This window comes from Gossypium raimondii, chromosome 13, assembly GCF_025698545.1.
Source record: "Gossypium raimondii isolate GPD5lz chromosome 13, ASM2569854v1, whole genome shotgun sequence".
Taxonomy (NCBI): Eukaryota; Viridiplantae; Streptophyta; class Magnoliopsida; order Malvales; family Malvaceae; genus Gossypium; species Gossypium raimondii.
The window spans coordinates 27,194,145-27,210,673 of NC_068577.1; the positions used below are offsets into that span (position 1 = coordinate 27,194,145).

The 16,529-nt window shown below is 36.0% G+C and overlaps 1 non-coding gene across 1 annotated transcript; it reads left to right on the forward strand.

Moving 5' to 3' along the window:
• Nucleotides 1-16,121: 16,121 nt before the first annotated feature.
• On the forward strand, nt 16,122-16,228 carry LOC128036305 (small nucleolar RNA R71). Its single transcript, XR_008193103.1, has one exon. It is a non-coding gene; the product is annotated as a small nucleolar RNA R71 (small nucleolar RNA).
• The last annotated feature ends 301 nt before the right edge of the window (nt 16,229-16,529 follow it).

The following is a 16,529-nucleotide window of genomic DNA, read 5'->3' on the forward strand; positions in this document are numbered from 1 at the left end:
AAGTTACATCATGCATGACTTTATTAAATGCGAACACATATTAATGATGTGCAAACTATGACATAATTAAAAACACAAACTAAAATAACTAAAATTAATGAATCAAAGTCCTTTTTTCAAGACCAAATTGACAAACTAAAATTAAAAACTTCATTTTGCACTTGGGCCCTCGAGTTTGGACCAATCTCGGTAGCATCGAGTTGTGTCGTAACATGATGCGACCGGATCGCATCATACCCTCCCTCTTGAAAATGATTTGTCCTCAAATCGGGCCACTTGCTTAAGAAAAGTTTTCAAGATCATGACCCTTTTGTTCATGATCCGGATGAATTATTTTCAAAATTCGAGAACCACAAATGGCTTGGCAAGAAAGAAGGTCATTTGCATGCCATCCTCTTTAGGAGGGTACCACCTAACATCGTCACCTACAAAACAATAAAACAAATTAGTGACACAATGAAGGTTAAACACAAAAGAACTTTCCAGATTTTAGTCACAACTTGAACAAATAAACTCAAAAGAACAAAGACATGAATCAATCTAGGGATCAAAAATGAAATTGGTTTTACCTTTTCTTCGATGGAAACAAACCGATTCACAAGGTATTTGAAGATTATAGTTTTGAAAATTAGAATTGATGGTCCAAATCCCTTGAACAATGATATGGAACAAGATTCAAGGGATGAAAGACAAAGTTTTGTTCACCATTTCAATTTGACCGAGAAAAATTTATGGCTAGTAACTTATGAAGAACTTGAAGCACATTAAAGTTAAAATCATGCAACACATGTTCGAATCCATTAAGCAACAATATACAACAACCTCCAGAATCAAAAATTTGATTTTGACGTGGCAAGCCAACGAAATTCACATGTTTGGTTTTCGAACTAAATAAAGATAAAACTTGAAGCAAATAGAAGGGGTCAACACATTGATTCAAAATACAATTTTGATACTCACCTTCGCTTGACGTCAACTTAGGAATACAGGCTCCGGGTTTAAAAACATGGTTTTGATCGGTTGTTCCGTAACGTAACAAAAACTTCACTTTCACCAAGACATGACACATGCCAAATAAAGAAGATGTAGGCAAAAATAAATTCAAACAATCAAATCTCTCAAATCTCATGCAAATATACGAAGATCTCACACTAAGATTTAAAAAATTTTCATTACCATCACGATCAAACAGATTGAGCGTTTCACATGAAAGCTCTTTATAAACATGATCAGATTTTGTATTTGTGGATTTAATCGAACAACATCAAAAGATTTTTCAACACAAAACTTATTGAGTGAACAACTCTTCATGCCTCCACTTAAAACGAATTTATCAACCACAAATAGCGAGTAACAATTAACCAAATCAAAATAAGGAGATCTTTTTAAAACTAAATTATCGGAAATTTTATCAACAACTTTCAAACCTGATTGCCATGATTCATTGACTAAAAACTCCTTACCTTGCTTACCTTTAAGCGCTTGAACCTTAACTTTTTCGATCAAATGGAATCGTCTCTCATCAGGAAGGTAATGAAGTTGAAACTTGTCATTTGAATCTCTAGAAACCTGGAAAGAAGAAACAATACGAGGACAACTCACAGATTGGTTAGTAAAAACATTCATCGCTTTTTCTTGTTGAGTTTCATCTTTTCCACTCTTTTCTTTTTCAACTTCTCTTTCTTTTTCCACAATCTCTTTGTTTGTTGAAAACTCACTTTCACTCATCAATTCTCTTTCATTTTCAACAACACTTGTTTCTCGCACTCCTTCTTTTCTTTCTCCAATCTTTTTCTCTTTTTCAATTTTTGTTTCTTTTTCGGTTTCTTTTTCTCTCGTCACTCTTTTTCTTCTCTCAACTTTATTACAAAATGGAGATAATACAAAAGAATCAGAACAATAGACTTTTCGTTTGAAAGAAGTGGAAGAATCTTCATAAGAGTCACAATCAACTCTTCGTGAATAAACCTCCATGGATGAGTTCTTATACGAAACACATTCACTTCTTCGTAAGGATTTTTCCGTAGATGAATACTTTGATGCATACGAAGAATGACTTGTGCTTTCTCGTTCATTACCTTGATAGGCTTCAAACTCGTAGCTGGATTTATTTCGGCCTAAATTCCTTGAAGAATAGGAATCTAAATAAGGGTCTCTTTTCACATATTCGTCGAATGTTCGTCTCCTTAATGATCTCATTTTCGTCCTTTCATTTGGATAAATTTGCTCCCGTTGGGTTCCTGCTCGATGACTCCGCTCTTCGACACGATCCAATTGTTTCTTGATGGGTTTGAGTTTTCGATCAAATAAATGCTCGATTTCATGCGTAAAGGCTTGGAGTGTAAAATCTGGCACACTTCCTCCAACAATTCTTATAGGTCGGAATCCAACTCCCTTGTTTGAATTTTTTTCCAGACTTCGTGACATTTTTTTTAAGAACTCACAACAAAGAATCTCACTATCCACTCACAAAGAAATCTCATACACTTGGCTTTTTTTTCTCTCGAATAAACTCACTACTCTCTTGCCTCTTTCCACTCACTCCTCCTCTCTAAGTTTTTAGGAATTATTTAAACTTAAAAAGCAATTGTTGTGGGTCGGCTTACAAACTTGATGTTTGGGCTTGGTAAGATTATTGTAGGACAAAGGAAGGTAGGCTTGAAACAAAGAAATGAAAAGGTTGGGTGTGGCGAAATAGTAGAAGGTAATAATGACTAAAATTTGGGTAGCAAACAAAAACTAAATTTCAAAACTAGCTCTCTTTTTTTTTCACAATTATTTTTTTTCAAATTTTTTTTTCGAATTTTCTTTTTTGATTTTTTTTCGAATTTTTTTGATTTTTTTTCGAGAAACTACTATACCGTAATGCCGACAACGTCGATTCTTACTCCAAATTCGCTAGCTCTGATACCAATTTGATACGAACTCGTCTCGTGATGTCTTGAATCGTATGTGTTGCCCAATCGTGAATTGAGTAAGGATGGATTCGTTTCGGTTTTAAAATGAAACAAAATAGAGATAATGGCTTCAAACAAAGGTAATAAACAAAATAAAGAGGAAACAATAACAAATTATTTGGCTAAGACCGAAAATGAACCAACAATAACGAATTGTTGACCCGAATCTCAAAATGGTCTTTAGGTGTTTTTCGGTTAAAGGAAACAGGAAAGGAACCTTGACCCACTATCAACTATGATAGGAACAAAAGGTATATTGAACACCACACCAAAGGTGATAAGTTCAACAACAAAGAAAAGATGGACGCCACAAGCTATGCTTGATAAGTCAAATCAATTCCGAAAGAACAAAGAGAATTGGATAGCTCACAATTCAAATATTTCATCTATATTCAGCAAAAAGTTCTTCCCCTCTATGGCTGATTACATCTATTTATAATGCTAGAACAAGGTAACCGAATGGTCAAAAACATCCACTTAATGTGCCATAAAAAAGCGATGTCTTTTCTTATTCTTTGAACCAAATAACTCCTTCTATAAAATCACTTTAATTCATTTGATTTGAATGTCTTTAATGGCTTAGAAAATGACTCTTGAGTTGTCCTTGGCTAGTTGAATAGTCACCATCTCTTAACCTGCTCCTTAATGACATTCAAAGGCTTGATTAATTTCTCTTGAAAGCTCCAAAACTTTGGAAGTGGAAGCATTGTCGCTGAATTTTAAAGGCATAAAATGCTCTCTAAAAACTCCTTTAATGATTTTTAAGCTCCCTTTATAATGCCCCTTTAATTGTAACTCAAAAGAACTTGAACGACCACTTAATTAAATGTGTAATGACCTTGAATTGTAACCACTATAAGCTAAAAGTCACCTGCAATAAACACATTAAAATGAGTTTATTAAACAAATGAAAACACTTATTTATCATAACAAACATTAAACTTACTTAAATAAATGAACTGAAACATATATGCAATAATTATTCCAAGAACTAGTTTAATTAAAGAAGCATAATTTAAAAAACTTAATTTATGCATCAATAAATAATCCTAGGAACTAGATCAATTAAGAACAACACTTATTAAATAAAGTTCAACAAAACACTTATTAATTAAAACTAAGACGAGTTGAATAAATGTCCAAGAACTCATTTATTAAACTAAGATGCTAAAATGCATGGTTTTGAAATGCAAATTTAACTAACATGAAAGTTACATAATTAAACTAACTTGACTTAATTTAATGATGCAAACTTAACTAACATGAAAGTTACATAATGCATGACTTTATTAAATGCAGAACACATATTAATGATGTGCAAACTATGACATAATTAGAAACACAAACTAAAATAACGAAAAATTAATGAATCAAAGTCCTTTTTTTTCAGCAGCCAAATTGACAAACTAAAATTAAAAACTTCATTTTGCACTTGGGCCCCTCGAGTTTGGACCAATCTCGGTAGCATCAAGTTGTGTCGTAACATGATGCGACCGGGATCGCATCAATCTCGATAATTATTCTTTTATTCTTTCCAAGCAAGTAAATATTTTCCATTTGATTAATTGTCTTCCAAATATTTTTTTCATTTATAACCTGATCGTACAAATAATTATTCATAAATTTATACTTTGTATATTCTTTGGCGTATCCCCATAGGTCCTCAGATATCAATGACATGAATGATGTTGTTTCAAACACGGAGTCTCTTTTTGAGCAAGACATGTGTTTGGAAGGATCTCATGACTTTGAAAATGACGAAGACTGTGGTGTATCTCCTGACTTGTTAAGAATGGTGGAACAAGAGGATAAACAAATCCTACCTCATAAGGAATCATTAGAAATTGTGAGCCTAGAGGAAGGAAAAGAGGTGAAAATCGAAACTGATATCACCGCAAAGACAAAGTATAACCTCATTGAGTTACTCCGAGAGTTCAAAGATGTTTTCACATGGTCCTACCAGGATATGCCAGGGCTAAATACTAGCATTGTGGTACATTGTTTACCTATAAAAGAGGATTGCAAACCAGTTCAGCAGAAGCTCAGAAGAATGAGACCTGATATTATGTTGAAAATAAAAGAGGAGGTCAAAAAGCAGTTCGATGCTGGGTTCTTACAGGAGGTTAAGTATTCAGAATGGGTAGCAAACATCATCCCTGTTCCCAAAAAGGATGGAAAGGTACAAATGCGTGTGGATTATAGGGACTTGAATAAGGCTAGTCCAAAAGACAATTTTCTGTTGGTTGATAACATAGCTGGCTACTCATTATTTTCTTTCATGGACGGCTTTTTTGGATACAATCAAATAAAGATGCATCCTGAGGACATGAGGAAAACCACATTCATTACCCTATGGGGAACATATTGTTACAAAGTAATGCCCTTTGGATTGAAGAATGCAGGAGCAACGTATCAAAGGGCAATGGTCACCCTATTTCATGACATGATGCATAAAGAAATTGAGATCTATGTTGATGATATGATTGAAAAATCTTGAACTGAAGAGGATCATCTCCGAGTCTTGAGGAAATTGTTCTTAAGACTGAGAAAATTTCAGCTAAAGCTCAACCCAGCAAAATGCATATTTGGAGCCAGATCAGGAAAGTTGTTAGGCTTCATAGTCAGTAGGAAGGGGATTGAGATTAACCCTGATAAAGTTAAAGCAATACGAGATCTTCCTCCTCCAAGCACCCAGAAAGAGGTCCCAGGTTTCCTAGAAAGGTTGAACTACATTGCCCGGTTCATTTCACATTTGACTAAGAAATGCGATCTAGTGTTTCACCTTCTGAAGAACATAATCCGGGAGAATGGGATTAGGAATGTCAGAAAGCTTTTGACAAGATAAAAAAATACTTGGCTAATGCTCCAATACTATCACCGCCTAGTCCAGATAGGCCATTGATATTGTATTTAACGGTGTTTGACAGTTCCATGGGATGCGTCTTGGGCCAACATGACGAAACAGGAAAGAAAGAAAGAGCAATATACTATCTCAGCAAGAAATTCACTGACTCTGAAATGAGGCACTCGTCCATTGAAAAGTTGTGTTGTGCTTTAATTTGGACAACTCGAAGACTAAGGCAATACATGTTGTATCATACGACTTAGCTGATTTCAAAATTGGATCCTTTAAAGTACATGATGGAATCAAGTGCTTTAAATGGGAGAATGGCTGTTCTGCTCTCTGAATTTGACATAGTATATGTAAGTCAAAAGGCTATAAAAGGAAGTACAATAGCTGATTTTCTAGCCAGCAGAGCCTTAGAAGACTATGAGCCTTTGAACTTTGATTTTCCAAATGAGGACTTATTGTATGTGGCAAACACTGAAGAAAACCCTCGAATAGACCACATCTGGAAATTAAATTTCGATGGGGCTTCAAATGCTATAGGTAATGGAATTGGTGCAGTCTTGGTATCCCCAAGTAGAGATCATTACCCTGTCGCTAGCAAGTTGGACTTCGATTACACAAATAACATGGCAGAATATGAAGCATGTATTATGGGTATTTGTGCGACCATTAAACGTAAAATCAAAGTGCTAAGAGTGTATGGAGATTCGGCATTGGTGATATACCAACTAAAGGAGAATAGGAAACCAGAGACCCTAAGTTGATCAGTTATAAAGAACTGGTTCTTGAATTGATTGATGAGTTTGATGACATCACTTTCTGTTATCTCCCACGAGAGGAAAACCAGATGGCTGACGCACTGGCTACTCTAGCCTCGATGATTAAGGTGAACAAGTTAGAAATCATGAAGCCTATTCAGATGAGCATATATGAAGTTCTGACTCATTGCTACAGTATCGAAGAAGAGGGAAAAGATGATCACCCTTGGTATCAGAGTATACTACAGTATGTGAAGAATCAAAAATACACTAATCAAGCGATAGAAAACGACAAGAGAATGCTGAGAAGAATAGCCATTGAGTATGTCTTAGATGGGGAAGTGTTGTACAAAAGAGGGAAAGATCAAGTGCTGTTAAGATGTGTAGATGCCATGGAGGCTAGAAAGATCCTAGAAGAAGTCCATGAGGGCATTTGCGGAACCCATGCAAATGGTTTTACAATGGCCAGACAGATCATGAGATTCGAATACTATTGGTCTACTATGGAAGGGGATTGTATTAGTTATGCCAAGAAGTGTCATAAATGTCAAATTTATGGAGATAAGATACATGTACCTCCCTCACCTCTACAGTTATGACTGCTCCGTAGCTGTTCTCCATGTGGGGCATGGATGTTATTGGGCCAATATCACCAAAGGCTTCGAATGGGTATCGTTTCATCTTTGTGGTCATTGATTACTTTACCAAATGGGTAGAAGCTGCTTCATATGAAAATGTCACGAAATCGGCGGTTAGTAAATTCTTGAAAAAGGAGATCATTTGTCGATATGGAATGCCTGAAAGAATCATATCTGATAATTCATTAAATTTGAATAATAACACAATAATGGAGGTTTGTAGTCAGTTCAAGATCAGTCACCATAACTCGTCCCCATATCGCCCAAAAATGAATGGTGCAGTGAAGGCGGCCAATAAGAATATTAAGAGAATTGTGGGAAAAATGACGGAAACCTACAAGGATTGGCATGAAAAGCTATCATCTGCTCTCTTAGCTTACCGAACATCTGTTAGGACCTCTACTGCGGCAACACCCTTTTCTCTAGTTTATGGGGTAGAAGTTGTTTTACCCATTGAAGTGGAGATTCCTTCTCTTCGGGTATTAGCTGAATTGAAATTGGATGAGGCAGAATGGGTTCAGTCTCGATACGACCAGTTGAACTTAATAGAAGGGAAAAGGTTGAGAGCCATCCAACATGGTCATATGTATCAAAAACGGATGATGTGAGCCTATAACAAAAGGGTTCATCCCAGAGAATTCCACGAAGGGGATCTGGTGTTGAAGAAAATTCTCCCTATACAAAAAGACTGTAGAGGAAAATAGATGCCAAATTGGAAGGGTCCTTATGTCGTAAAGAAGGCCTTTTCTGGTGGAGCTTTGATTCTAAGTGAGATGGATGGAAAAAACTTGCCAAATCATGTAAACTCAGACTCAGTCAAGAAATACTTCTCTTGAAGGAAAGGGATCAAAGTGAAAACCCGCAAAGGGCGCTTTGATTCCTAAAAAGAAAATGATGATGAAAAAGTAAAAATGGAGAGGCTAAGGGGAAAACCCGCAAAGGGCACTTTAGGCCAAAGGGGATTTGAGTTGAAAACCTGAAAAAGGTGGCTCAAATATTGATCAGAATGGGGCATGAAGTGTTTAGAGCAGCTTGTATCTTGATCAGATCGGGGCGTGTGGCAATCTTGCTATGCCTGAATCAACAGGAAGGGATAGGCGATATCTTGGGGCATCGACAAAGCACTGTAGATCTCTTAAACACATGTCAAACTCAGAATGGCCTTTAGAAAGTTTGTACAGAGAAGTTCAAGCTGCGATGACCATTTTTGCAAGTGTGTTGCATTGGAATAATGATTAATGGACTAATAAAACTTTCATAAAGGAAGTTTTGCATATTACTCTAAAAAGTTTCTAAATAATATAGGAACCTGAAATAGGACTATTGTTTAGAACACACTAGGTTTAAAGGTTGGAAATTTGATAAGGAAGAGTCTAAATTTGGACTTTCTCTTTGGATTTTGTTGACAAATGCATCGATTGAACAAAATGATAAGATGACGGGTTAATGATAAAGCTTAAATAAACAAGCAAGCGATGATCATCAGGCAATAGGAAGAGGTTATCTCGGAGAAGAGAGCCTTCTTTTACGCATAAGTCTTTGGTACGACACCCTGGAAATGGTGTAAGAGGACCAGAAAGATTAAGATCTGGTATCCTTAAATTGTGATAGGGAAGGATTGAGGAAAAACCACATATTGCTACCCTTGGATTGCAGTGGGAGAATGATGGCACAAATTGTGCGCCCTAATGAATTAAACTTTAAGGTTTACAGTGGGGGGCAACCTGGCTAAATGTTTTTAGAAGAGCCAGTCAAGCGAGAAGGCGTTGTAGCACGTCGGTCACAAAACCTTAATAAATTTCTATTAATGACAACCTAAGCGGGATCATTCTTAAAAAAATAAAACCCTGCATTCATGCAAACACTATTCACATGTCCAGTTAGGAGCATTTGATTCATTTTGATCATGTCATCCTAATCATTAGGCATAATTAGGTTCATTATGCAGGTCATGTTCCCCAGAGAACAGATCTGGGAAATTACAGATCTTGTCTCCCTAAGCAATAGCAGAGCAGATCGAAGACGGCAAATCTCATCTTCAAGTGTAAGGAAGTAGATTTAAGTCACAAATCTTATCTCCCTGAGATTACAGCGGAGCATATTGAAGCTAGTAATCCTATCTCCCTGAGATTATAGTGGAGCGGATTAAAATAAAGGATCTTATCTCTCTGAAGTTACAGTACAGTAGACCACATCAGATTGAAGCCAGAAATCTTATCTCCCTAAGATTACAACGGAGCAGATTGAAGCTAGTAATCCTATCTCCCTGAGATTACAGTAGAGCGGATTAAAATAAAGGATCTTATCTCTCTGAAGTTACAGTAGAGTAGATCACATCAAATTGAAGCCAAAAATCTTATCTTCCTGAGATTACAGCGGAGCAGATTGAAGCTAGTAATCCTATCTCCCTGAGAATACAGTGGAGCGGATTAAAATAAAGGATCTTATCTCTCTGAAGTTACTGAGAGAGTAGATCGCATCGTGTCTTATCTCCACGAGATTACAGAGAGAGCCGATAGAAGCTAGTAATCCTATCTCCCGAGATTACGAGAGAGCGAATTAAAATAAAGGATCTTATCTCTCCGAGTTACGAGAGAGTAGATCACATCGATTGAAGCGTAAATCTTATCTTCACGAGATTACAGAGAAGCAGATTGAAGTTAGTAATCCTATCTCCCTGAGATTACAGTGTAGCGGATTAAAATAAAGGATCTTATCTCTCTGAAGTTACAGTAGAGTAGATCGCATCAGGTCTTATCTCCCTGAGACTACAGTGGAGCGGATTAAAATAAAGGATCTTATCTCTCTGAAGTTACAGTAGAGTAGATCGCATCAGGTCTTATCTCCCCGATCTTGCGGTGGAGTGGATCGTGGCACCAATTCCTATACCTCTGAAGATGCAGTAGGATGGAATGAGGCTACTTGAAGAAGAACGCCAAGATCCTGCATGACTAGGCAAATTTGGCCTTATTAAAATCTTTGCTTCATTCCTGTTACACGACAATGAGCAAAGAGGGGCAGCTGTAATAGCCCAAATTTGCCCGGCCCAACTCAGAAGGAAATAAACGAAAAAACAAACAACAAATAAAAAAAATAGTCCATTTTAAATGTCCATTTACAAACTATTAACCAATTACAGGCCCAACTCTACCCTAACCCAAAATACATCAGCAATACCCAAACCCGAATAACCCAACACTAGACCCAAATACTAGCCTAACTCGAAGTGGCCCATCTACTTTAAACATTCAGAAACCCTAGGGTTTCTGGAACATTTTGCACCGCAGGCAGGTCAGGCTCCTCCCGCATGTGCACCACCATGCCTCCCAGCCACGCGCACCTTCGTACGGCCACCTCCGTACCTCTAGGCTGGCCGAATACCTGCAAAAAAAACAACACACGAAAGCAGCAGCAAATAGGAAAAGAACAGAATAGGGGAACCTTTTTTATTTATTCTCATTATTTTTCTGTAAACCGGGCTATAAGAAGACCGATTCGAACACTGTAACAGATTTACACATTCAAGATACGCACATTCAGAATACGAAGAAAAAATATTAAAAGGTGATTTCGAGTTTCTTTTCTTCATTTTTTTGATTCTGCTAATATCAGTTTTCTTTTTCTTTTCTTTTTGTGTTCAATAGTCATTAGTTAAGAGAGCAAACAATAAAGAGAAAAGAGAGAATGCACCTGGTGACAGGATTTAGGCCCTCTCTGTCGTCATCGTAGAACGGGCTTGAATCGGCAGCCATTCAATTGCCCTCTGAACACCAAACGGCGCAGGGAACATTGGTTCCCCTTTAGGTTTTCAAAGTGAATAGATTTTTAGGGTTTTTTACCTTTAAGCACGATTTTAAAACGCTGTCGTTTGGAGTCAATGCAATGGCTCTGAAACGGCGTCATTTGAAGACCCGATCCGGGAAGGATCCGCGCATTAAGGATCGCCTAGTCTATTTATTCAATAGGTCCTTGCGTGTTTATCGAAATTATGACTTGATTTCTTTAATTATTTGTAATTTATACCGTGTATTTAACTTATTTTTCATTTAGACCCAAGCTTAAACGGGTCCGTTTCTGTGATTGATTGAAATTATCTCAACGTTTGCGTTTAATTGTTGATTTGGTCCTTTAGTTTTGAAATAAATTTTGATTTAGTATAAATTTGGTTTTCTTTCTTAAAATTCAACAATATTTAATCCTATTTTCACATATTATAAAATCTAACATTTTTGTAACATTCGATTTTGATGTTTTTTAATCTACAATTATTATAATTTAAGATATAATAGATTATTATTTTAGTTTGTATTTTATATTTTAAATATATTAATAATAATATTTTGAATCTACTATATTTATTTAATTTTGTATTTTCCTTTTGGTATAATTTCAAGTTCGATTTTAAATTTATTAATTTTTTATTATAATTTGTTGTTATTACATTTTAAAAATTGTTTTATTATATTTAATTTTGTCTTCAAAAATGTTTTAAATAAATCAATTCTTATTTTAATTCATTTTCTAATATTATTTTGATATTTCGTATGACATTATTTTCAAATTTATTAATATGGATGTTTGTACGATATGATTAAGGTCAATGTTTATATTTGCCTATTATTTGTCTAATTGCTTCTAGTTTAAGTTTAAATTGATATTTATCTTTTACATTATATCGTTATTCAATTATGTTCCATTTGTAAGAGTTGAATTTTAATAAAGCATCATGATCGTTTTATTTCATAATCCTTTTAAAAAAAAATGGGCTTGGTGTTCATAGGTTCTCGAGAGAATTGTGCCCTAACTTACTGGGCTTCAATTCTTCTCGATGAATTAAGATAATCAAGTATTTATTTTATGAAAACCATACAATTATTAAAATAAAATTCTTTAGATTTCAAAATGCTGGATCCTAACTTACTGGATACGACATTTTGTTATCTCGGTTTTAAAATAACGGAAATATTTGATGTTTAAGAATTTTGAGAAATTGAACCCTAACTTACTGGATTCTGATTTCTCGATTGACTTAAATCATCAAATATCCTTCTTAAAACATGTTTAAAAATTTTAGAAAGGGACAAACCTAACTCCGAAGATTGGACTGTTGCACTCTAACTCACTGAGTGTGGCAGTCTATTTCTTTGAAATGGGTCCGTCCATTTAACCAATTCAATTATTTAAGCTTTCATTTCATGGGATTGTATTTTTAAAATATTTTTAGATTTTCGACACTAAGACATTAAACAACAATTCGGTACCAATTTTGGGTGTTACGAGGGTGCTAACCCTTCCTCGTGCGTAACCGACTCCCGGACCTATTTTCTCAAATCTCGCAAACGTAAAATTTATTTTTTAATGGTGAACCGATCACACCTTAATAAAAGATCGGTGGCGACTCCCGTTTTATTTTCAAAGTCTATCCCCGTTTTTCAAACTTAAAAATGGTTTCGACAGGCACACATGACTGAGTTACCTCATTTTGCTCCAACCTCAACAGATGAGCAGCTATTTGATTTTCAACACCTTTTATGTCTTGGATCTTAAGGTCAAATTCTTGGAGTAAAAGTATCCAATGAATTAGCCTTTGTTTTGCATCTTTCTTCATGAGCAAGTATCTAATGGTCACATGGTCAGTAAATATTGAAACTTTGGTACCTATAAGATATGAGAGAAATTTGTCAAAAGCAAAAACTATAGCGAAGAGTTCTTTTTCGGTTACGGTATAATTTCATTGGGCTCTCATCAAAGTTCCACTTGCATAGTAAATAGGGTGAAACACATTATTTCTTCTTTAACCCATCACAACTCCAACGGCATAGTCACTTGCATCACACATCAACTTACAAGGTAAGTTCCAATCAGGTGTAACGATTATTGGGGTTGAGATTAACTGCTTCTTTAGCTCTTTAGAATCTTCCAAGCATGCTTTGTTGAAATCAAACTCTGTATCTTTCTGTATCAACAAACACAACGGTTTAGAAATTTTCGAGAAATCTTTGATAAACCTTCGATAAAAACCGACATGGCCTAAGAAACTTCTGCTCCTTTCACATTCATTGGGGTCGGTAATCTTTCAATTATGTCCACCTTTGCTTTATCGACTTCAATTCCTTTCTTTGAGATCTTATGACCTAAGATAATCCCTTCCTTGACCATAAAATGGCATTTTTCGCAAATAAGGACAAGATTCGTCTTTTCGCATCTCTTCAGTACCTTAGCCAAAATACTCAAACAGATATCATAAGTGTTACCAAAAATAGAAAAATCATCCATGAAAACCTCAACAAAATTTTCAACCATATCAGTAAATATTGCCATCATGCATCGTTGAAAAGTTGCAGGTGCATTGCATAAACCAAAAGACATTCGCCTAAAAGTAAACGTACCGTATGGACAAGTAAAGGTTGTTTTATGTTGGTCCTCCGGGGCCACAACTATTTGGTTATATCCCAAATAACCATCTAAAAAATAATAGAATTCATGACCTGCCAGTCGATCTAACATCTGATCCATAAAAGGCAACAGAAATTGCTCCTTCTAAGTGGCTTTGTTCAACTTTCTATAATCAATATAGATTCTCCAACCGGTAACAGTTCTTGTTAGACTTAACTCGTTACGCTTATTTTCAACAAACGTGATTCCACCTTTTTTTGGCACACACTGTACTGGACTTACCCACGAACTATCTGAAATAGGATAGATGATTCCTACATCAACCATTTGATCACTTCCTTTCTCACAACTTCTTTTATAATAGGATTGATCCTCCTTTGCCCATCAATTCAAGCTTTTTCACCTTCTTCTAAAATGATTTTATGCATGCAAAAAGAAGGGTTTATACATCAAATATCAGTAATGGTCCGAGCAATTGCTTTCTTAAATTTCTTTAGAACAATAATTAGTTGCTCTTCTTGATCTTTCATCAGTTCCGCTGAAATAATCACAAGCAAAGTAGAACAATCACCTAAATAAATGTATTTCAAATGGGAAGGAAGTACCTTTAGTTCGAGTTTAGGTGGTTCTTCAATTGACAACTTGGGTTTCACAAATTCTCTAACTTCCAACTCCAAGGGTTCAAACGTGTGGATTGAATAAAATTTTCCGGATTGGCTTCCATCAAAGCCATGTTTTCTTCACCTTCTTCATCTTCCAAAGGGTCAAGATCTAAGGCTTTCTCCAATGGATCTTTTTCAAAATTACTTTCTATAGAAACCAAGGTTTCTATCTCTTCCATAACTGAACACTCCTTTGCCGGATCGGGAAATTTCATCGCTTTAAGAATGTTAAAGGTTACCTGATCATTTTAAACTCGCATGGTGAGTTCTCCTTTCTGCACATCAATTAACGTTCTTCTCGTGGCTAAGAAAGGTCTCCTAAGGATGATCAGCAGTTCCTTGTTTGCTTCAAAATCTAAGATAATGAAATCAACAGGAAAAATAAATTTATCGACTCTTACCAAAACATCCTCGATCTTTCCTTCGGGATATGTTAAAGATCGATCTGCTAGCTGAAGCATCACAGTTGTAGGTCTTACTTCACCTATCCTTAACATCTTGAAGATAGACTTAGGCATAAGTTGATACTCGCTCCTAAGTCACACAAAGCTTTACCACAGTAAGATTCACTAATGTTACAGGGTATAGTAAAGCTTCCTAGGTCCTTCAATTTCGATGGCAATTTGTTCTGCAGGAATGCACTGCATTCCTTTGTCAAGGCAACAGTCTCATACTCATTCAGCCGTTTCTTCTTGGACAATATATCCTTCATAAACTTCACATAATTCAGCATTTGTTCTAAAGCCTCCACCAACAGAATATTGATGTGTAACTGCTTCAGAACATCCAAAAACTTCTTAAATTGCACCTCATGTTTCTGCTTGTTTTGCTGCAATCTTTACGGATATGGAGGTGATGGAACTTTTGGTTGAACCAGACAACTTTTCTGAGTAGGTAAATCTGCATCCAAAGAAGATGTTAAAATATCTGAATTCACTAAGTCAAGGTTTACCTTGTTAGACTTTGCAGTTTCTGATTCCTTTGGTGTAGGAACTTCAACAGCTAGTTGATTCTTCTCAATGAGCTTATCTTCGACATCAATCAATCGGGATTCTAGAATTTTACCACTTCACAATGTCACTGCCTTGATATGTTCTTTACCCAAATTTCTTGGATTCTCAGTATCGCTCAGTAAGCTTCCTTGTGGTCTATTACGTAGCTCCGTAGCTAACTAACCCATTTGGTTTTCCAAATTTTTTAATGTTGATGCTTGGCTTTGGATCAAAGTGTCATTCTTTGCCATGTATGCTTTCAACAAGTTCTCCAAACTGTTTGATGCCTCAGCTTGAGGTGGTTTTGGAGCTTACTGATTAAACCCTTGAGATTGGTTAGGTCTTTGTTGTAATAAGTTGTTGTTTGGTCCATTTCTTTGGTTTCTTCAAGAAAAGTTAGGATGATTATACCATGAAGGATTGTAGAAGTTGGACTAGGGTCCTTGTCCACTCCTATTTTGATATTTGTTCCCCACATAGTACACTAACTTAGGATTTGATGGACAATTCTCAAAAGAATGACCATCCCTACAGTACACACAGGAAACTATTTCAAACGGACTTGGTGGCTGAGCTACAAAATTATTAGTACTATTAGCAGTTAACTGATTTAACATAGAGAAAATAGACGATACTTGAGCTGATAACAAAGTGAGGGAGTCAACTTCATGAACTTTGGCTACGCGTCTTCCTGAAGCTGTTCGATTTGTTGGCCATTGATAGTTATTACTCGCGATCCTCTCGATGATCTCATAAGCCTCATTATAAGACTTAGACAAAATTTCACCATTCGCGGAAGCATCTACCATCAATCTTGTATGTTCATTGAGACCATTATAGAATGTCTCCAACTGGATATAGTAAGGAATCCCATGATGAGGACACTTACGAAATAACTCCTTGAATCGCTCCCAAGCTTGATACAAAGACTCGTCATCCAATTTTTGGAAAGTTGTGATCTTGTTCCTCAACTTAGCGTTTTTGCTAGGTGGGAAATACTTAACCAAAAATCTCTCTGCTAATTCTTTCCATGTAGATATGGAACTTGGTGGCAATGAATTGAGCCATGCTCGTGCTCGATCTCGCAACAAGTACAAAAACAACTTCAACCTTAGTACGTCTTTATTCACACCAGCTATCTTGAATGAATCACTCACCTCCATAAATAATCAAAGGTGGAGATGTGGATCTTCCATGGGCATACCACTAAATTGGCCCACCATTTGTAGCATTTGAAACATCACTGGTTTCAACTCAAACTGGGTTGCCTCAATA